This window comes from Pituophis catenifer, unplaced genomic scaffold (assembly GCF_029215685.1).
Source record: "Pituophis catenifer annectens isolate HBS135680 unplaced genomic scaffold, rPitCat1.0.hap2 SCAF_3, whole genome shotgun sequence".
NCBI classification, from domain to species: domain Eukaryota; kingdom Metazoa; phylum Chordata; class Lepidosauria; order Squamata; family Colubridae; genus Pituophis; species Pituophis catenifer.
Genome location: NW_027256883.1, coordinates 54,395,612 through 54,417,754, shown reverse-complemented (window position 1 = coordinate 54,417,754; position 22,143 = coordinate 54,395,612).

Sequence of the window (22,143 nt, the reverse complement as noted above, 5' to 3'; positions counted from 1 at the left end):
ACCCCGTTATGCGGCACTAGGGATTCGAACTGCTGAACTGCCAACCTTTTGATTGACAAGCTCAGCATCTTAGCCACTGAGCCACCGTGTCCCTCTTGCAGACAAATAGTCATAGAGAAAATCTATGTGATCATTAACAGTGATGATATATGGGAATAATTTTGGGAGACAGGAAAAGGACCCGCAGCTTAGGTAATGATCTTCCACCTGTCTCCCAAGATCACTTCCATATACTATTACATTTAGAATAAACACCAACATAATGGTATATCACTCAACCACATTTTGCCTGAGTAGAGCATGTACATGTTGAGGATAATAATGTCTGAATCTGTGCAGTGTAAACTTTCTATATAGTATAACATAGTGAATCCAGGTTAAAATAAATTCATTTATGCCTAATATTAAGTGAAGTTCCATTTTATTAGTTTGGCTCTAGGGTAGCCTATAGCTTTACATATTGTGTGAAGGAGGTTAAGCATAGCATAAATATTTATTAAAATTCACCCATTTCTCATTTTCCACCTGTTTCTATCCTAGTTCTTGATAAGAATTAAGAGCCTTGGTACTACAGTGGTTTAAAGCACCCTGTTATTAACACAGCTGCCTGCAATTTACTGCTGGTTCGAATCTCTCCAAGGCTCAAGGTTGACTCAGCCTTCCATCCTTTCTAAGGTAGGTTAAATGAGGACCCAGTTTGTGGGGGCAATAAGCTGACTTTGTATAAAATATACAAAAGTATGAAGGCTATTGCTGAGCACATTGTAAGCCGCCCTGAGTCTCCGGAGAAGGGCGGCATATAAATCAAATTAAAAAAAAAAAAAAAAAAAAAAAAAAAAAGAATTATACAATATTACTTGAACCAATGCTTCCATAACCCTAAACAACAGAACTCCAGTCCTGAGTGGCATTGTTTATCTCTATTTCCTTATGCATCTGTTTTTATGGTACTCATAGTGATAGTGTATATTATTGTTTACTCACACTGATGCTAGTTCAAAGGCTTTGAGTAATTGTCAGGGTCTGCTGTGCTTAGACAAAGCACAAACCAGTAGTGGGTTGCTACTGGTTCTACCTGGATTGGCAAACCGGTAGCGGCAGCGGTGGGAGGCTCCGCCCACTCGCGCCAGATGCTTCTGCGCATGTGCAGAAGCATCATGCACATGCACACACACACACACGAGCGAACCGGTAGCAACGGGTTTTGCAACCGACTACTGACACAAACCTAAACTGCATTTGATGTGAACTGATGTAAATTGTGAATTGTGCCAATAGAATTCCAGTCATTTTATGATTCAGTGTCTCATACAAACCCACAAAATTGCATTGGAAAAGCCATAAGTAGATATCAGAAGGCAGAATGTAACCTTGAATGCAGTACTGTACACTAGAGCAAAGCATACATCAGGATCTTGTGCACTTGGTGGGAAAAGAATTGCAGATTCTTCTTAATTGAGGAATGAAGTCTAAGCGAAGATAAGACAGACTTCTTTGTGAAATCTCAGTCGGTTCTCTTACCACAGGATATTGATATGGACTATAATACAGGTAATCCTCAACTTACAACCACAACTGAGCCCAAAATTTATGTTGCTAAGTGAGAAATTTGTTAAATTTCTTTTGCCCCATCTTTTGCCCCCTATTTTTTTGCCCCATTTTATGACTTTTCTTGCCACAATTGTTAAGTGAATCACTGCAGCTGATAAATCAGTAACCCGGTTGTTAAGTGAATCTGGCTTCCCCATTGACTTTGCTTGTCAGAAGGTGGCAAAAGGGGATTGCATGACCTTGGGATGCAGCAAAGATCATAAACATGAACCAGTTGCCACAAGCACCTCAATTTTGATCACATGCTTATGGAGAACACTGCAAAGTCGTAAGGGTGAAAAACGGTCATAAATCACATTTTTCAGTGCCGTTGTAACTTTGAAGGGTCACTAAACCAACGGTGGTCAAGTCGAGGGCGGCCTGTACCGTACCATCCTCCCGCGCGCAGAATAAATACAGGGCGTTTTTTTGCCCCTTCTTGCCGCGCCGCTTTCCCACAGACAGGAGGCGGCCGAGCCGGAGAGAACGGTCGGTGGCAGCGGACGCCATTGGGTTGCTATGAAGTGAATCCCGCCTTCCACAGTCTCCGCCCTCGAAGCGGCTGACTCGGCCGGCGGTCCGCAATTCTTCCCGGCTGGATTCCTCTCCCCGCGGGATTGGGCTGTCCTGCACCGCTCACGCGCTCGGCTGCGGTGGCTGCTTTGGCGGGGAAGGAGGAGTTTGGGGAGAAGATGAAGGCAGCGGGCAGCAGCTGAGGCGAGGGCGAGGCGAAAGCGAGGGGCGACGGATAGAGCAGCTCCCGCCCGGGGTTTCTTCTCCAGCAAAGGGAATGGCTTACGCCGGGGCGGCGGGAGACGAGGAGCCTTCGCCCGGCACCTCCAGCCGCAGAGAGGACGAGGGCTACGGCGGAGGCCAGGCTGCTGCGATGCTGCGGGAAGCCCTCTCGCTGGAAGAGATCCTCAAGCTCTACAACCAGCCCATCAACGAGGAGCAGGCGTGGGCCGTTTGCTACCAGTGCTGCGGTTCCCTCCGCGCCGGGGGTCGCCGCGGAGAAAGCCTGAGCCGCCGAGTGGAGAGCCCTGCCGACATCCGCATCTGGAGGGATGGGACCGTCACTTTGAATGGAAGCGGCGCCGCTCGAAGCTCGCCCGGAGCAGGTAAGGGTGGTGCGGTCTTAGGCTCGGCCCGGCCGCTTCCCTGCTCGGCTTTGATGGTTGGGTTTTTTGTGTTTGTTTGTTTTTTGCGAGGAACCGTTTCCTCTCCCTCTCACCCGGTTTCCCCCATTTGCTCTCGTCTCTTGATCTTACTGTTAGTCAGTAGTATCTAAGGGGGAATCTCATCCTACCTTCAACCCGCCATCCATCAGTATTTCTTCATCCGTTTAAACTCTTGTTGCTGGGTTTTTTTTTAAATTAAAAAAAAATGGAATATGGATTGCCTCCGTTAGTGAAATTTTCTTCCCCTCCCATCCCCTCCCGCTTTTCCTACAGTACAAAATTGCTTCTGGTTATACAGCTTGTACTAAAACTGTTCCGCTTAGCATTTCTTCATCCCTCCCTCCTCCCTACAATAAACGGGCCTCTTTTATACATATACATATATACATGTATATATATATTTATATATATACATATACACACATATGTGTGTATGTATGTATATATGTGTATATGCATATGTACATGTATATATGTATAAAAAAGGAAAATCTCACCATTTGACACCCCCCCCCAAATGCTGCATTATGGCTGATATATAAGCAAACACTTTTGAGTCTGCAGGAAATGATTTGTACAGATTGCATTTTGGAATACCTAAAAAAAAATGTGTAATTGCAATGTTATTTTCAGGACCACAATATGGATGACTATAGTTGATTTCAGTAAGATAAGCCTGTATCTGTGTTTACCAGCATTGCTTTGGCTTCTTGCTCAAGCTAGAATTTTCTTTGCTCCTACTTGATGAAAGCCTGGAAAAGAAAGCAATGCAAAGCTGCTCATATAGGTCAGCATGATGGTGGGGGAGGGCACTGCAAAGCAAAACAAAGAGAGCAGCTGTCAGAGTCCCGGCATGCTGTTAGCAGAGGTTTTAATGACTACTGGCTCTCTATCTCTCTCTGTGTGTGTTTGTGTGTGTGTGTTGTGTATTACATCCAGGCAAATCAGGTTGCTGATAATTTGAATACACATTCTATGAATATAGCACACTACATCCTGATCTTATAGTTATGGGCAGTCTTGTGAGAAATTTATGTTCATGTTCTAATATCTAGAATCTCATATTTTAATCAGTATTGTATATTGAAACGAGAATATGGAAAGCAAGCTGAGAATGAATACAGGAAATAAAATATGACTTGTTAAATTCCTCTACCAAGATTGTACTTATGGACAATATGTCAGACAGGTTCAGCAATTATGTATAATTTTCTCTTCATGTATGTGAGTAATAAAATACCATATTTACTTAGTCGTGCTTGGGTTAGCATCTGACTATAGTAGTCATTATAAACATATTTTTAAAAGTCATGTCAACATCCTAAACCAATGCCAACTCAACATAAAATCATTCTGTCAATAAACAGATTATGTCTTTTTTTTTGTCAATCAAACACTACATAAGAAATGTGATACATGCTGCACATCATAAAGATCCTAATTTTAAAATGGATTACTAGTGAACAAAATAGAGCAAGAACTAATAAGACTAATAAAAAATTGGGGGGTAAACTAAATATGATATATGATTTTTATGCTCTACTGTATGGAAAATAATAGAATTTACTGTAGTTAATATCTGCTTAATATTGGCCCTTCATAATCTTAAAAATTAATTAATGAATTCTTAAATTCTAAAACACGTGTTAAATTAACATTCTTATATTAACTAGTTAAATAATATACTAGCTCTATATCACAAGCACAGTAATTGTTTTTATGATGCATTTCCATGTCTGGGATTAGGGCACAGAGTTTTCAGATGAGGGACTGTCCCTTCTGTTCAGGTTTTTATACCAATGCAGTGAATAACAAAAATAATTCCTCTTAGTACTGGTCTATAATACCTGAAATAGTTACTGTATTCCTCTTGTCTTCTTTCTTTTAGCTATTATATTACTAACTTCCATATTAGAATAATTTTATTAGACTAACTAAGATTTTAAAAGATATGGAAATTCTGGAGATCCCCATGCAAACAAGTAGGGCAAAAAAAGTCTGAATGTGTGCAAGTGATTATTTTTGCATCGACAGACTCTTAAAATTAAATATGGAAGAACACTGCAGGCATTCTAGTTAGGCTGAATTTATGTTGTGAGTTTCAGTTTATAGTCAGCATTTCCGTAATAATCAAAGAAAATTCTCCCTTTTTTTAAAAAAAATGTAACCATGTGGAATATTTATGCTTGCATTTAACAGAGCATGTTGTTTATATTCTTGTTAATACTTTCAAAACATGTCAGTGTTACTGTGGGAGGTAAACAATATTGTTGGCAATCCCCATTAAGTTGATTTAGTAATATTACCTATTTAATGTTGTACTTACAAAGCATTCTACTGTAAAAAATTTATAACGAGACACTGCATCATCAAATATATTATGCTCTGTATCAAAAAGATTGCCAGACATTGATAAATAAGATGTATTACAGGTAATCCTTGACATACAACAGTTCATTTAGTGACTGTTAATGACTGAAAATGACAACAGCACTTAAAAAAGTGAATGACCATTTTTCACATTTATGTCCGTTACAGCATACCCTGGTCACGTGATCAAAATTCAAACACTTGGCAACTGATTCATATTTATGAGGATTGTGGGTTCATGTGATCATATTTTGTGACCTTTTGATAAGTAAAATCAATGAGGAACCAAATTTACTTAACAACTATGTTATTAATTTAACAACTGCAATGATTCGCTTAACAACTGTGGCAAGAAAGATCATAAAATAGGGCAAAACTCACTTAACAATTTTTAGCAAGAAAAATTTTGGGCTCAGTTGTGGTTGTAAGTTGAGGATTTCCTGAATTTCATTCAATGTTTTAATTTAGAAAGTTTTAAAAATTTATCGGATCATTGCAGAAAGATCTCAATATTCCTATACCATTATTAATCTAGGTCCATCAAAATGACTTTAATTCACAGGTTTTTAGTGGATTGTTAAATAAGCCACAATTGGTTGGGATATTATTGTTTACAAATGGGTCAATTCACATAACATACATTATTAGATAAAAGATAGTACAAGTGGATTAATTTAGTCTTAATTTTTTCTTTAAAAAATACTTTATAAATAAAAAAAATAAAAATGTGGCAATTGGTAATGAAAACTATGTGGTAGTGAAAAATAAACTTATAAAGAATGTTATCAGATAAATAACAATTGCAATAAGTTTTAAGTTGCCATGTGAGTACAATTATTTTTAAGTTGTTGAATACAAAGGCTTATAAACTTTTATGGAATTCGTCTGATAGCATTGCCTGTATTGGTCCTTTTTCTTAATCTGAAAAAAAGGGAAGAAAATACAAATATTTGTGTTCCTTTATATTGATGTTAGGAATGTTGTAAATCAAATGCTTCAATGTTTTCTTTGAAGATTATATATGTCATAAAATTCCACAAACAAATTGAGTGAATGAAGTAAACTTCGCTGGATTAAAGAAATTCAAATAGTTCAAATAAAGCAAGTCATGTCATTTTACAAACTTCAAGAGAAAGAAAATTGCTAGGAAATTTGAATTTCCGGGGTAATATATTTTTGAGAAGATGTTATTAACTGATTAATATAAAACATATAGCCACTAAATCTCTCTTTAGTATAACCATTCTGCTTGGAGTAATTCCTTTTCCTTTTAGAGAAGGGATTCCACTATCCTGTCCTATCCTATCCTTCATATCTCTGTAAGTCATTAGAATGTGTTGAGCTGAAAGAAAAATTTCCATTTGAGGAAAATGAAGTTCATATCTTTTCTGCATCATTCCCTCAGGTGAAGAATGCTGAAAGAAAAAGTAGGGAAATTGAAAAGCAAGAGGTATAAGATATTTTTAAAACATAAGCTATATGCAAATAATTTTATAGAGTCTTTGCAATAGTTAAGGGCAAGCTTGGGGGGGATGGGAAAAATGGATTTTTCATTTTGAACCTTTGACAATTTATGAACTCATAGAAAAGAATACGATTGACTGTCTATTCTAGGATCAGCAAAGCAGCATTTAGAGCCACATTTTCTTGCAAATCCAGTTTCTTTTAATATAATATAAAGCCCAAACTTCTAACGTTACATTTTCTCTCATTAAAATATTGCTGTCCAGGCTATAAGCAGAAAACTTGTATAACAGGAAAGATGCACTGCAGTAAAGTGACTGAAGAATAAATTACTGTAGTCCAGTAATTTCAGGGTTAGTCTTTTCTTAAATCACTGTTTTGCATTAAATACTAAAGATGCTTTTTTTAAAGCTGCAGCATCTCAAATAGATTGCACTTGTAGTCATACAATATGAAATAATTCAATTTCATGGGATTGCATAACCCATTGAACCATACATTTATAATACTCCTTGGATTCACACTGTACAGATTAGTGATCACATTTTAGCATAGTATTGTGGTGTGATATGAATACAGCCTTCAACCGGAATCTTATCCATCATTGCTAAAGGAGATAATGATTCAATCTTTGAATAATGAAGTATAGTATAACTGGAACAGAGCACCAGGTTAGGAAAAATTGACATAATGTTTAATATATATGGCTGTGTTCTGACTTAATATTATTGATCAGTAATTCTAAAATAAATTCCCCCACCCCTCCATTTTTTCTTTATGGGTACAGTATATAGAAACATAAAAACTGACAGTTTTAAATGTAGCCTGCATATTAGATTGTAGGCTGAGACGCTATAAATCCCCATGAATAAAATGTGGCTCTTGGTCACATATAGAATTAGTTTACCCCAATTGCTTCCTCTCCTTCTGAAACATTCAGAAGGAGCTCTGGGGAGCTAGCAATGCAGCCCCATAAGGTCACCGGTCCGTTCCCACAGGGAGGGTCTCCTCAGGGTGCCGTCAACCAAGTTATGTCGACTGGCGGCGCCCAGGGGGAGGGCCTTCTCTGTGGGAGCCCCATCCCTGTGGAACGAACTGCCCCCGGAAATTCGTAAGATCTCCGACTTCCGGGCGTTTCGCTGCTCACTGAAGACCCTATTATTCCACCAGGCCGGACTAACAACACAATAGCTTTTAAATTGGGATATTTAAATTTATTGGGGTTTTAAATCTGAGCCACTTTATTTAATTATTTTAAATTTTATATTGTTGTTTTGTTTGTGTTTTTAAACAGGCTGTACACCGCCCTGAGTCCTTCGGGAGAAGGGCGGTATAGAAATAAAATTATTATTATTATTATTATTATTATTATTATTATTATTATTATTATTATTATTATTATTATTATTATATTCTATATGACTGGAATATCTCCTGGAAGATACATGATGACATCAGAAACCACTAATCTGGTATCCCAAAATGAGCTGTGTCCAAACATCCTAAGTCCTTCTGGAAAAGGGAATTGGAATCCCCAGCCTTCTGCCCTGTGGTTCTCAGTATACTCAGTATACAGTATACTGATCAAATCTATTTATATTTTGAAGAGCTGTCAAAGTTGTATCTGATGCAATATCAGCTAGGTAAAATTACAGGTACAGTAGTTCTCAACTTACAACTGTGCATTCAATGACCATTCAAAATTAGGACAGAGCTGAAAGCAGGATGGTTACAACCAACCCTCTAGAGGCCTAGCTATCCAAGCATCCCATAGATATATGATTACAATCTGGGTGCTTGACAGCTGGCTTAGCCTTACCAGTTGTGGCTTGCACTCTTAAGAACCCTCTCCAACCCTTACAGTTTCTCCCTTGCACCCTTATGCATCCCCTTGAAACTTTGTGCACCTTCTCCAAGCCTCGCTACATCTCCCTCGCATCCTCACACACCTACTTGCACTCTTCCTCACCTGGCATCAGCCACTTTACCTGCTTGCAAGCTATTTGGTACTTTCAACTTCCTGCCAGTTTCCCTATTGACTTGGCTATGGGGAGCCAGCGAGAATTGCTTCACTTAATGATGTGGGGTTCTGTTAGCAACAGTAACCAGGACTGCAAGGACTGCCATCACTGAACAGAGCGATCAGGTTTTATGATCACACTGCTTAGTGATGGACATTCCTGTCTCAATTGCTGTCATAAATTGAAGAATACCTATACTCTGAACTTATCCCTGGATATATGCCACAACTGAATTGGGGAAGAGGTGTTGTTCTCTAAAAATTTCCATGCTCTTTTATTTCTACATCTTCCCCTGTTTGACAAAAACAAGGCCTTGGACATAATGGAGAATCTGATTTTGTTCTATCATTGCTCCACTTTTAAGATTATTAAGTAGTACGGTGATCATAGGAATTGACTGTTAAAATAATGACAGAAGTGCAGTCTCTAAACTTGCTGTGATAAAAATAGCAAACATTTTAACTTTTGAGGTTCTATAATCTCTGTAATTTCAATAAGCTTCAGTAAACTTTGGCTTCAGTTGATTTTATTGAGTGTGGTATTTTGATTAGTGAATTTTATTATTTTATTGCTTTTTGCATTTATTTCTTTGTCTGCCACAAAGTCACTTGGGATTGGGGCAGAATATAAATACAGATGAATACATGCATAATATATAATATTTTATGTAAATAATATATTTGTATTATATTTACATTTATGAGTCAAGATAAAAAAAAAGTTCTTTCTTGGATCTAATTTGATATCACATGAAGCAGAGTTTGTTTAGTCATGAGTATAAATCACAGTTGATTGAATAAGCCATAAATCACAAATTGTGAACCACATACAACAAAGCAAAAGACAAATCCCATTATTGCTTATATATAAAATGCTGTTCTTTTAACTTCCAGAGCTTATTTAGGTATTGAAGATGATGGCTCCACAAGCTATAATGGACTGTACCATATCACTAAACAAAATAGAAAAAAGTAATTATACATCTATAACAGCAAATTTACAGTAGTACTGAAGAACAGTTACCATATTTTATAACCAATTACTTCAGTTGGTACAAAATTTCCAAAAGATGCTTTTCCTTCATGGCAGGAATCCAATTATTTCAGCTCAGTTGTTTTCAGAAAAAGTTCGTTGTAATATGCACTAAGAATGTGGTGGAGGAAGACTTTCTGTGGAATGGTTTGTTTTTTACATAGTTAAAAATGGAAGCCAATCTAGGAGTTAACATTTTTTGAACTTGGATCATTTTATTTTAATCATGCATGATAAAGGTTGAACAACACAAAATGTATGTTAGGAAAATAAATGGAAATATTTTGTGCTCTGGGGGAATATGTTGTAGTTTTGGTTAAATATGATTCAGTTTCTCACATATCTTTTACAATTTACTATTATGCAGAGCAACTCTGAGAATAGTTCATGCACATTTTTTTCTAAAGAGGAATAACCAAATAATAATTTCCATCCATAATGCAAAATAGAATCTCTCAGATACAAATTCAGTGTGAATTAGCTTTAATAACTAAACATCAATAGATTAAGCATTTTTTCTAAGAGAATGTGAAAGTAAATGCAACTCTCTTGCACAACATTATAGTGTTGAATTTTTAAATAGAATATTATTATATAAAGCTTAAGCAGTGGTTCTGAAGCTCAGAATGTTTTTTATAGCTTTGATTTCTGTAGAAATAATAAAGCAGGGGGGCGGGGAGGTTTTACAATATTTTTCAGGCTGTGGATGCAAATCCTCCCGCCCCAGCAACCAACAATTAAACGGCCATATCTTACAATATTTCACCAGTATCAACTGAAAATGCCAGAATATGATAAGATCTCTTGCAAAAACACTGGAAATATGGCAGAATTGCTACATTTCAGTTGATGCAGTTTGTTTCTTTGTTGTCCTGATAACTGAACTAATTAATCAATCTAGGCAGTGGTGATATCTTCTCCAGTTTGCCACCAGTTCGCTGCCCACGCATGCACTGTGCGCGCCAAACGCACATGTGTCACATGCACACGCATGCACAGTACGTGCCAAAAGCGCGCTTTACACAGAAAAAGAAGGCTTGGGAAGGTAAGTAGAACAGCGAGGGGAGGGATAACAGCTTTGCCGCGCGATTTAGATTCACTAGAAAGCAGGATTTCCTACTTTCTAGCGATTTTAAATTGTGCGGCACAGCTGATCGTCGGAAATACTGGTTCAGATGAACCAGTTGCTTTTTTTATTACCAGTTCACCTGATCTGGTAGTTTTTATCACTACCGGTTCGCTTGAACCGGTGCAAACCGGTAGCATTTCACCGCTAAATCTAGGGTTTGCTTTTCAGTTTTATAGTATTTGACTAGTCATTTAAGTCATGATTCTGAATTTGTACATACAATGAAAATAAGAGACTGTCAAAGTTAAATTGATTCACTGTATCTCCCTACTGTGCAGATCTAATGGGAATACACAAGGTCATTAAGATTTCACTATCTAGAATTTAAAACCTCAATTCAAATACATATATTTTGACATCTTTTGTTTAAAAAAATAAATGGAGTCAATAATTTAGAGTCAGACTTGGGGAACTAATTCAGCTAAGTATTAGTTTCTTTCCCCAGGAAAATTCTGTTCCACTGATCGTTGCCAGAAGAAAAGACTTTGGAAGGCGAAGGAACTTCCCTCTCTAAAATCCATCCCATGGAGCATTCATTCCCTTCCTCTGTGTCAGGAGAGGTGATTCCTCAGTGCTTCTCTGTAAACAGGAGGGGGTGGAGCAGAAGTTTCTGGGAAAGTGCCCATTCCTGTTCTAAAGAGAACCGCTTGGAAACAACTTGGAAAAAGACTCTTTTCTTTCAGTCTGACAAAAGGCCATCTGCAAATAGCAGGGTCTTATTACTTTCTTCAGAGACAACAAAATTCTCTAAAACCCTGATTTTACCTCTTCCCCTTTCATATGTAAACCTTTTGGTTTTATTAATTGAATAAGAAATATATGGAATTGCACATGAAATAATGTGAGAGCCAGTTTGGTCTAGTGATTAAGACACCAGGCTAGAAACAGGAGACTGACTTCTAGCTAAATGATAGATATTGGATTTATAAAATCTTCCTAAGGACCGGCTTAATTTTTGCATTGCATGTACATTTCTTTAAAGTGTTATTAATACAATCACTTACCTTTCAAAGAAAAAAGACCACAATAATCTGGGATCCAAATTAGGATCATGATCCACAGAGGAAGTGATATATAACTAAATGATCTATTTTGAACAACATCTTATTATGAAAAAAATATGAAAAAGAATTGCCAAAAGGAAACATTAGCCACTAATATGCTCTCCCTTTGTGTACACAGAAACATTTTGTAAGAATCCATAGTTCCTATATATTTTTTTGATCATGCAAATAATATACATGGTTGACATAGTAATCAATGATCACCAATCTTTTTTCATTTTTCATTTTTGCTGAGCTGAAGAATTTTCATCCTTTTAGCCAAAGATGGCATGCTGAGTGACTTAAAAATGTCACTAATAACACATGCATTTGTAATTTTCATTTTTAATACATATTCAAATGTCAAAGTGTAGCTTTCTTTTATTTGTAGTAGTTTTATTGTACTCAGCACTAGTCAGTCTATAGTTGGCTTCCCACTTTAAAAAGACTGTGAGAACTATCAGAATGCAAGTTGTCTAGAAACAAATCTGTATAAGGAATAGTTAAAAGAACTGAATATATCTATCTTGCAAGAGAAAAATCTGGGACAAATATCGAAAGAGCTGGCATATACAAGAAGGGACCATCTATTCATTATGGAAACTGAGGGCAGGACAAGAATCAATGAGATGAAATTAGATGAAAGCAGATTCAAATTTAACATTAGGAAAGATTTAATACAAAATATATTTCCACTTATTTCTTGCTAGTTTTCAGTGAACAACTTTTGCTGTCTCTAAACTCTTGCACTGATGGATGCAATATTACGTTATACACTAAGATATGAATAATGCTGAAAGACTCAAGTCTTATATGTTAGATGAGTTGTTGATCAGAAATGGAACCAGAAATAGGAGAGATACATTGTTCGGTACCAATAGTTGAAGAGGAAGAATATGCTTTTCATTCTAAAAAGGGGGGAACATTTCCTTGATGAATACATCTGTAGGTATTTGCCTTTACATTAAACTCAATGACAATACTATAAATGATAATGCTATAAATCTTGCTTGTTAAGTACTACTAGAATTATGAACAGTAGTAAATTCTCAGGTTTGATAAACTTAGCAGCTAACTTAGACTAAATAATTTCTTAGCCTAAACAAACTCAAGGGTCTGTAACAGGGGTGGGTTCTACTTACCTTTACTACCGGTTCACATCGCTCCCGCATCCTCGTGCTCTTCTGCATGTGCAGATCACCTATGATGATGTCCGGGTCAGTGGGCGGAGCCTCCCACCGGTTTTAATACTGGTTCTTGCGAACCAGTCCAAACCGGGGGCAACCCACCACTGGTCTGTAAACTTCATTTCTTTTCAGACTGTGTGTATATTCCCTTATGCTAAATATTTTTGATGATTAACACTAAGGAATATTACATCGTTGTAATATTGCAGCAAGAAAAAGGAGTTAAAATTAAAATAAGCTTCAATTTCATAAACCACTCTAAACTTCATGTTGGGCAAGCTGAATACAGTGCTTTAATTTACCAATTAAATTGGATGGATTAAGGAGATAACATCAAAAAACAATGGAATATCTCATTATAAAATAAGTACAGACTTACATATTTTTCTATCTTTGACTTGGAGAGGAATTGAGGGATTATCCACAAATTACAATGAGTTGTAGAAATGTTTATCTCAGAAGTTTGGAATGGTGTCAGATACCAACACCTTACCCCTCAGAGATAAAGGTGAGGCTAGCCTGGGGGGGCGGGGGTTCCCTGTCTTCCCAAGACAAACAAATTGATAGGCCTTTTTAAAGTAATTTAGGTATTTACTACTAAAATTCTTTTGTTTATACCTTTAACTGAAGAAAATCATGTATCATAGGGCAAAATCTTTTCAACAAAGGTACCTCAAGTAGATTGACTTAACAGAATCCAAAATCTGAGACCCATGACTCCTGTAGAACTGAAATTTGGCAAATTTTATAAAACGTTTTTTGACATAGAAATTATCATAAAGCATTTTATGACATATTACAGAATGTTATAAAATGTTTTTGTGCTCAATTCCTGATACTTGACTATGCTGAACAGTTCAACATGGGCTAATCTCAAGGCAGATACATCTCTGAATATCCCCCTGATTTTTAAAGAACTTTTCCAGTACATTAGAAGCTGTACCATTGTTGAGGGCACTCATAACCAGGCCTCAGAAGTGGTGGGCGAGTGCACACATGTGAACACATATCCCCATTTACACAAACAGCGGGCAAGCATGCATGCATTTCATTTGCGTGAGCGGTGGGCGTGCAGTCCTGTCCTTGTGCAAATGGAGCTGAGTGCATGCACACTTCCCCACTGTTCATGCAGATATATCCCCTCCGCCCTGGATGGCCTGCAAAGCCAGAAAGACTCTGGTATACTCTGGTATACTCTGGAACTCTGGTATAAAGCACCTAGATGAGATAACTTCTGTGGAAAGGTACCATAAAGAATTGTGTCAAAAGCTGCTGAAGTCCAGGGTTATACTTGTCTAGCACAGTTTTGTTGCAAAAATCAGGCATAAACTCGGAAGGAAATGGATCTAGAAAATCCATCCCCCCTCCCCCCCAAAAAAGTCAAGTCTAATCACCTATCAGGTCACCTACCATATTCAAATATCTTGGTCTGGAAGTCTATATTGACCACTGGTCTATAATTATTTAAATCTTCTGGATCATTTTTTTAACCAGTGCTTTCACTACAGTTCTACTTAATAAGACTGGGACCATTTTTTCTTATAGAAAAGCAAATCTTTTCTTATAATTAGCAAATACAACCCCAGCTTGGACACCTTCCTACTAGATGTAACAAGAAGAAAGGCCGAAATGCATCTGAAAGGATGAATTAATTTATCAAATACCAAGGTAGTTGTGTTTGAAAGTAAAACAGAATAAATTATTGCAGGTTTTGGATAAGTGATAGAAAATCCGAACAAGTATATACATTTGTGTATTTTTATCCTATCTTTTCATTTTTATAGATAACTTAAGGCAGCATACTTAATACTCCTTCCTTCTCCTATTTTCCCCACAACAACAAAGAGAGTGACTCACCCAAAGTCACCTAGCTGGCATTTATGTCTAAAACAGAACTAGAATTAACAGTTCCCTAGGTTCTAGCTTGGTGTTTAATCACTAAGCTAAATTAGCTTTCCAAAATCATTCTCTCAAAAGTTATTCATACAGTAAATAGTTTAAGGGCAACAAATATACAGGAAGTCTTCAACTTACAACTATAATGAAACCTGCCAATTTCAGTTGTAAGTTGTGATACTCATAAACTGGGCCATCCCATGCCTGACCCGATTTTAAAACCTTTCTTTATGGCAATTGTTAAGCAAATGCTGCAATTGTTAAGTGAATCTATTGTTTGCTATGGGGCATTTTTACTGAAAGCCAGAAGTAACCCACCTGTTTTCAGCAAAAATTGTGGTCCACATGAGATGCTGCAAATGGCTTGTAAATGCTGAATGCCCAAAATAGAACTTTGGAACCAGGTCATAAGTACTTTTTTTGGGGGAGGGGGGAGTGTCCATTGTAACTTTGAATGCTGTGATCGGTCACAAATCAAGGATTACCTGTATTCCCTATTAGTTATCTATGTTTCTGAAGGAACAAGGGATGAGTTTACATTCTGTCAGAAAGGTTTAAAGTCTGTCAAAGCTATTGGTGAATTTCCCTAGCTTAGTTTCCTTTGATGTCAAGTGTCACCCACAGGCAGAAAAAACACCCATCAACTGTTTTCCCCATCTTGGGCAAGGGCTATCTTGGAAGGAACCAAGCCTTAACACATGGCTAGACCCATAGGCTTAGCCATCTAGCAAAACTTGTTACAAAGAGAATTTATCTGCAAGGTGAGATCAAGATGCGTAGGCATGCCCAGCAAAGCAGAAGAATATTTTCTGCTTTATTCAACAGTCCTCCTTTACCTCTGCAGAACAGGCTCTTGATTTTCAGGACATCTCTAAAGCTGCCTGGTAAAACAACAGAGGCTCTTCTGTTTTATTGGGTATTTTTTCCTTACTCCTTAAATCAGGATCAGGATTTCACCCTTTTCCCTGTAGCCCTTCTCTACCCTTTTCAGTCAGCCACAGATTGAACACCTGGAAGATAGACTCCCAGCAGGAGATAGAAGAAACAAATCAACCCACCAATCATTGTGAGCCAGTCCCTAAAATAGCAAATGAGCACCAGAGGAATAGTCTGGTGAAGTGAGGGAGAACTTTTGAATTAAAAAGTTGGCCTGAAAAATTGCTGATATTTCCTGAGAGAGCTATATTGCAAAACAGGATTCTCTGGCTTCAAATCACTATTCCCCTTAGCTTTTTTTTTTTTTAAAGGGACCTTGAATGTCTTCTAGTCCAACCTCTGCTCAAGCAGGAGACCCTATACCAATGATGATTAACCTTTTCAGCACTGACTGCCAAAACTGGAGTGCCTGCACACCAGAGCACCGGAACCCAGAAGAGAGCAGCTGGCCAGTGCGCATGTGCGCAGCGGCCACCTGCACTTCCGGGTTTTGTCACAGGCATGCGCCCCAGACAGCTGGTCTGGCATGCATGCACACAGGCCAGCTGCTCTCTCTTGGGTTTCGGCACGCACATGCGCACCGGTCACCTGGTCTTGAGTGAAGACCAGCTGGTTGACGCGCATGCGTGTGCCAGAACCCAGAAGAGAGCAGCTGGCCAGTGAGTTTGCGCGCTGGACCAGCTGTCTGGCGCATACACGTGCTGGACCCCAGGAAAGCAGCTGGCGATGGTGCGCGTGCCCACAGAGAGGGCTTTGCGTGCCACCTGTGGCACGCATTGCATAGGTTCGCCATCACAGCCCTATACCATTTCAGATAAATGATTGTCCAGTCTCTTTTTGAAAGCCTCCAGTGATGGAGCACCCACAACTTCTGAAGGCAAGCTATTCCATTGTTTGATTGCTCTCACCGTTAGGAAACTTCTCCTTAGTTCTATGTTGCTTCTCCCCTTGGTTTCCATCCCTTGTTTCTCATCTTGTCTTTTGGTGGTTTGGAAAATAGTTTGACCCCCTCATCTTTAGCTGAAGGATGCTTGCAAATAGAGATAGGTGGCTCTTTACCCAATACATTTCTAGTCCCATAAACCTGATCAATGTGTTTGGAGACCTGACAGGTAAAGAATCATCTTTTCCAGTCACCAAGTAAATTTAGTATTAATTAATAAGTAGCACAAATGGGAGAGTTGCACTCTGAATTGGTGTGAAAGAGATGGCTTTCTGTGCCCTGCTTCACTGTGCAGATTTACCTCTCCTGTTGTCAGCTTTGGCTCAGGCTGATCCACGTGTTTGTTTGGGGGCTCAGTTTCAGAAACCTAGGAAGAACATAGGAAGAGCTCAGCTGTAAAGAAACCAACTGCCCAAAAGCAGAATGGAAAACAGTATGCAGGGTCAGAGGTGACGGAGCATAGGTGCTAAAGCCTAGAGTGGTCAGTATAGGTAGGCAGTATAGGTAGGCAGTTTCAACTATTGCCCATGTCACCAACTACATTGTTAATGTAGCCAAATATATATTAATAAAAGAGGAAAAACAGTACTTTAAAACAAGCAGTTAAAAATGACCCTAAGCTCTCTTTGATGTGTGCTGAAGATAAGATGGAGACAAAGTTATAGGGACACATTGAATAACCAAACCAGCAGAATGTGTTTGTCCTGCGCTTAGAGGGTGCTCTGAGTTTAATGGGCCTTACTCTTAAGGAAATAGACATATATTCTTTAAAAAAAAAAGAAAAGAAAAAAAGCAGATGACACTCAAATGGTTTCTGTTCACGTATTATTTGTTATGTATGTGATTGCAAAGTAAAAGAGGATGTGTATGTATGCATTCAAAACTGATGATTTTAACATGACTTTGATTATGAAAGGGTTTTCAATCTTGCCTTTATCGAGTTCATAGACAGAATGCAACTGAGACTTTCTCAGTTTTTTAAAAATTGACTTTTCCCCCCTTTAAATGTGACAGTAATTTTTCCTTTTACATTTTTAGGTAAATCTGAACATTCACATTTTTCTGAAACAAAGGTAAGAATTTATATGAAACATAGTATTGTTTCTTATATATTTTGTCACAAGCTTTTAGTAGCAATTTGTAACACTGACATGAGGCAGAGAGTTCTTCCTCCCTCCCTCCCTCCCTCCCTCTTAATGCATGAAAAAAAACACAGTTCGAACACAGAAATCTTTTACTGGATCAATTCAGAAAGTTTAACGTTTCATAAGACTTCCAATATGCTTTGGAGTCAACAGCAAACCAATCATACAATTTGCTAAACACTGGATACTACATACACCAGTTGAAATTCTGGAGAGCAAATAGAAGCATGAATAATGATTTTGCTTACATCTCTACTTCAGGGACATTTTTAATAACATTGATTTACAATTTCAGTCTGACCAAATGTGATTAGCTGCAATGAATACAGCTGAAGCCAGGAAGTCGTACAAGGAGTTCTTGTTTAATGACAGTAATTGAGACTAAAAACTCCATCGCTAAGTGTTGCAGTCATAAAGCATGACATTACATAACTCTGTTGACTTACAAAGGCAGTTGCTGTTGCCATTGTTAAGCAAATCCCAGGTGTTCATTAAGTACAATGTCACATGATCACCATTTGTAACCTGTTGACTTCCCCAATGCCTTTGCTTATTGGAAGTGAAGGTCACAAATGGCAATCACGTGGCTGCCAGACTCAGCAACCATCATAATTAGTCAACAGTTGCCAAGTGCCCAAATGACAATTACATAACTGCGGTACACTATGATGTTTACTACTATGAGGACCAATCCTAGTTGTCTTTCAATAAAGTTACATAGTTTTATTTTTCTTTATATTTTATACATTGATAAAACAATAAAAGATTGTTTATTTCACATATATGGCAAGAATATGATCAAATACGGACTCCATGCAATATAGTTAGCACAGGTGTTCTGTTAAGATTTTAAATATTGGGTGTGTGTATGTTTGTGCATATCTTAATTTAAGTAATGCCAATATTTTTGCCCTAAACTCTTTAAGGGAAGGGAGATGTTTTCGTCTGCTATTGCAGTAGCTGTATTTTATTTATTTATTATTAATTAATTCTGTATGCTGCCCATCTCACTATCAAACAACTAGGGTGGCTTACCGTACAAAAAAAAGAATATGTAAACATGTTAAAACATTAAAATTAACAAGAAATTTGCTAAACTACTACATGAAGGGGATGAGGTGGGATGTTCTTAATCCAGTAGCCAACTCCAGCGTGCAATGCCCCCATCACGGCCCTAAGCCAGTCAGCACAGTCAGGTTTTTAGGCCCTTCCAGAGGCTGGCAAAGTGGGGGCAGATCTCATCTCCAATGGTATAATGCTATGGCAGTAGCCATAGCAGAAAAGGCTCTTACCTAGGATCCTGCCAGCTGAAATTTCTTGACCAATGGGATCTACAGCATGACCTTCTGCTGGAGTGAGTGGGGCAGGCTAATCCCTTTGGGGTGAGATTGTTCCTCAGGTAGAGGAACCATTTGTTTCATTGCTGCTAGCTCTCTATTTTAATTTGTTCAGCTACTCTTTAATTTAGTATTTAGGTTTGGAATATACTTCTCTTCAGCGACATACATGCCTATAATATGGAACTAGGTCAGGGCTGTGGTTAACCTCAGGGGGCTAGCTGGCGGTGGCTGACTGGGTGGGTGTGGCCAACTGGGTGGGCATGTCCAGTTTGACACCACTCTCCAAACTGCTGGCATGTTTCCTCTTCGCACTGGGTAAACCGGGCCGAAGCCACACTGGCCCAATGTTTCCTCTTCGCATTAAGTAGACTGGACTAAAGCCACACTGGCCCAATGTTTCCTCTTAGCATTGGGTAGACTGGGCTGAAGTGACGCAGGCCAGCCCCTTACATTTTTCAGGCCAGCCCCGCGGGTTGGATCCGACCACATTGCGGGCCGCATCCGGCCACGGGCCTTAAGTTTGACATCCCTGAACTAGGTAAATAGTCCATTTTTATCCCAAAATATATCGAAAGTAAATTCAATGGATTTATTGTCTGTAGTTATTACTAAACCTTAGATTTCAGTCAAGTTCACTAGAAATATTATGAGATAAAGTACAAGAACAAATAGATTTTTGTAAGTCTCCCAGATTGATATTAACATTAGACAGTTACACAAACAAAGGATACTGCATTTTTCCTGAGCTCACTTCTCTACAACTTATCAATTCAACCAATCGGACGACTTTCACTGATCTCATTTAAATTGAACTTGGTGAAAATCTATATCCAAAACTAGTTGAATGTAAAAAGGTATGCTCCCAATTAGTTAAAATATATTGGCATTTGCCCTATTCAGAATTTCACAATACTTTGCAATCATGCAGATGTAATGCTTTATTCATACATTACATTTACCTGTAACTGTAAAAACAGTATAGCTGGCCAGCTAGCTATTTGTTGTAGTTTTGAAATATGGAGTAATCGGCAATCTAAATATCTTTATTACTTGCATTATCCAACACTGACTAATTAATATCAAAGTGAACTAATTCAGTCATCTAAAAGATTACCAGTGTAATCAAATAGCCAAAATGTTCTTTCTCTGTAGTTGTTGACATTAAACAATACAAGGTACCATGAACTTGATACAAGAGGAGACACTTTAAAATATCTACCTGCATGTTCTCCAATTTGTTAATATTTATAAAGCTGCAATTAAATATTTAAAAGTACTGCTTCTGTTATAATTGTATAGGCAATAGACTTTCAGTGTGCAATTCATGAAAGGTTAATTGTGAAGCTACAATTTTAAATATATTTGGTTTCTTTGTTTGTTGAGGGAGTTCACATATCCAAATAGGAAAATTAACAATCCTTCTATTTGAAGAGTGAAACAGTTTTCTCTGACCTGTACATAATGTTCTCAAGAATGTTGAAGAAAAGTCATGTGCTAGTAAAGAGAACAATGTATGTACTTAAATATCTGGTTTCATTGTTTAGTTTACAGTGGTCTAAACTATTATATGGATTATTTTTATATGGAATATTATGATAATTTACTGTTGATTAGAACCTAAATAAAATGGATGGTTTAGTCATCTGTTTGCCGACTTAGAAATAATCTGTACTGAATTTCAATTGGTCTAATTCCTTAGTATATTTGTAGTGTAATTTATGCTATTGCTATGAATTAATTAATATTGGTATTATATTTTATGTGGTAATCCATTCAGTTTGGATTGATATGTTTCAGAAGTTTGCAAATCAGAATATTAAGTGGCACCAAAATTTCTAACATGGCAGAGTAAACATAATTTGCTATGACAGATAATCTTTGAACTTTTAAAAAAAACAAGCTGAAGAAATAAATAGCCCTGAGGAAATATTAGAGAAGCAAGAATTTTGGCCCAAAACAGTTTTTTTACTGTTTACAAGGAAAAACATGCATTGAGGCTTTGTTATTTTATTTATGAATATGAGAACTTCAGGGAAAGAACAAGCCTATGGACAATGCTGTATTATACTGTTCAAGTGTGGGAGAATGGTATGCATGATTTTGTATTACAGCATGAAACGTGAAAATAAAAGATCATAATATAATTAAAAGGTCTGGTTTTTAATGCTTGTTTATTAAATATATAACAAAGCGAGAAAGAGCCCTTCCTTATATTAGTTTTTTAATTATCTGCATTAAAGTCAATTATCTTTATTAAACTAACTAAAGTCTATTATTTAAATTTCAGTCTCTTTCAAACATGAAAGAACTAGGAGGGGTAGCTCTGAAAACAAGACTGAGAGGGATGTTTGTCCCATTTCCCTTCTATTAGTTCTAATTTCTGTCCTACATTCTCCTCTTGGAACTTTCCCTTTCATCCCCACTTTTCCTCCCTGATCCTAAATCTCTTAACAGTAGACTCTCTTCCTATATTATGTGGAGTAAGCTTGCGATGCTCTACTCAACTGAGCTTTGTCATACCTATTCAGCAGAAGACAGCTGAAACATAGAAAAAGCACATTTCTATGTGTAGAGTTCAAAGGAAGAATGATCGCATAACATTGAAAGCAATCTGGTTGCAGCCTGGTTATTCAAAGCAACAAACAAAAATTTAAACACATCCATTTTATCCAATTTCAGTACTTTGAAAAGTACAATCAGCAAGATAGCTTGTTGGGGGGGGGGGCAAGCTGCATATTAGAAATTCATTGGTTAATGTCTGGATTATATTGTAATATATTTTTCCTTATATAATATTGATTTGGTAAGAGTTTTTTTCTTGTTTAACTACTGATTTAATATAAGCTAGTCTTTTGCAATCGGTTGCTTT